This window comes from Ptychodera flava, chromosome 13 (genome assembly GCF_041260155.1).
Source record: "Ptychodera flava strain L36383 chromosome 13, AS_Pfla_20210202, whole genome shotgun sequence".
NCBI lineage: Eukaryota > Metazoa > Hemichordata > Enteropneusta > Ptychoderidae > Ptychodera > Ptychodera flava.
In genome coordinates, this window is record NC_091940.1 from 12056806 (window position 1) to 12058964 (window position 2159).

Below are 2159 nucleotides of genomic sequence, written 5' to 3' on the forward strand. Positions count from 1 at the left end.
ATTATTTCTGGAGCTGAGTATAGAGGCACCTAAATACCTGCATTCAGAATCTACATAAGAAGACATAAGAAGACGACCTTGGAAGTTAATAAGAAATTGTAGTTTATAATTGGTTTTGAACGTGGATTGGCAACAACAATGCGTTGTTCCTAAAACGAGGGACAAACCCATAGTACATTTGTATGTACATACGCCGTGTGTAATGATACTGGAATTTGCCAACTTGTCGGAGTTTTGTTCAGATTAAGATTTTCGTATCACTTCACTTTTCCTATCAGTAACAATTTTGCCAGTTTTGTAGCCGCAGTTAGCTCCTCGCTGTTTATTGTAAAAATATATTTTGGTATCTGGTATTACAAGTATTTAGGATGGCGTTGCCAGGAGATTGGGATAGCTGTGAAGAAAGTACCGAAACTAAAGTCAATACCATAATACTTTGTATTGTTTGACTACATGTGTCACGGTTGTTCGGCACAGTACTAGTGTTACTCTTAGTTGATCTGCTGCAATGCTTAGATTTATATATCCATCAAACATTTCAGAGTTTAATCATTCATTACTATTTTGTCGGCAGCAGCTAAGGGTTAGATAATTAAAACAAGAAGTAAAAAAAACTTAATTCGCATTAATATGTACCTCGAAAGTGAAAGACTTAAACTTTTCCTCAAACATTCCTCAATGAACTTTCAAAAATACTCTTGCCAAATCAAGAATAAAATCAGGGGTCACCGTGCAAAGTTTGGAACTAGAGAAACAAATCACCCAACATTTATCGATATTTGAAATTCAAAATGGCCGCCATTCCACAAATTCCTTACTCCAAGTGTTTTAAAATGAGCCCCCACAAGCCGTAGACCAGAAAAATTATACTGGAAAAAATTGAGATTCAGCATATCTGTCCCTAAGGCGCATTCTATCTTAAACTGGCAGTCTTTTTGTAACATTTCATATAACTTATTTTAATCATAGACCCTGTTTTAATGCAAACAGTCAACGCTTTATTCTGAAACTGTACCTGCATCAAGCAAAATTGAGACAAAATGATGGGAATGAGACATTGCACAAAAGTTTCCAATTTTAAGCAGACATGATAAGAAGATACGGTATGGTTCTAATCGAAACTCCTTAGGCGTCAATGAGAAGCATGGCATGCCATATGTTCAAGGTTCAGACACAGGGACCCAAAATCTAGTTGTTGTTGTTGTTTGTATTGTTGTTTATGTTTATATTAGTCGTGTTGTTGTTGTTGACCAATAAAATTCAACAAACATAACTATTGTGTTGTTGTTTTAAACGTAATGTAGATGTCATAAGAAACACTACAAGGACACTATCGTTATTTCCCAATGCAACTCTCTCCCTACGTACACTCTCCTCCTATAAATTCACAGAGAGTGTACATATCGGCACGTTGGGAGAGGGTTGAAGTGACAGATGGTATGTCTAACTAACTAACAATTCTAAGAGCCATCAAACACAACAAATTACTACCAAATGATTTTCCAACACCCACACATAATTGTTTGATGTCAGACAACTGGAATTAAAATATCAAGTTTAAAGGACATTACAAGAGACTAGACAACTTTCAATACTGTCCGAAGATTTTATTGACACTGTAAGTATTGCCACGGGGCCTGTGGTATTGCTAAGTACATCTTCTACGAGGGTCTATGCTTCTACGCAGGTTTTTAGGGTAGATTAGAAAGGTGGCTGTCAGTGCAAGATGAAATCAAAATACAGCCTTGAACCTGTAGTACCCACCAATAATGGTCACATGAAACATGACATCAGCTTTCATTTGAAAACTTAAACTCAGAGGGGTCACTTCATGCATTGACACTCCAGTAAAGCTGCAATCATAGATAGTGGAGTGGAACCACTGCCTTATGCTTCAATCTGCCTGTATACAGGAATGTACTCAAGTCGGAATAGTTTGGCATTTGTAAGGACGAAATATCCTTGGAATGCATTGTATACACGAAGCTCTAATGGATGTGAAAACAGTGTTAGTTCATGATCATTGTCTGACTTGTGGTGACCTTTAGTTCAGAATGCTGCCAACATCAAGCTGTACTGATAAAATCATAATAATGGAATTTTTTAAAACTTCTTTTGTCAGCATACTGGTAAAAACAATTGGGACAAGCACATAATCA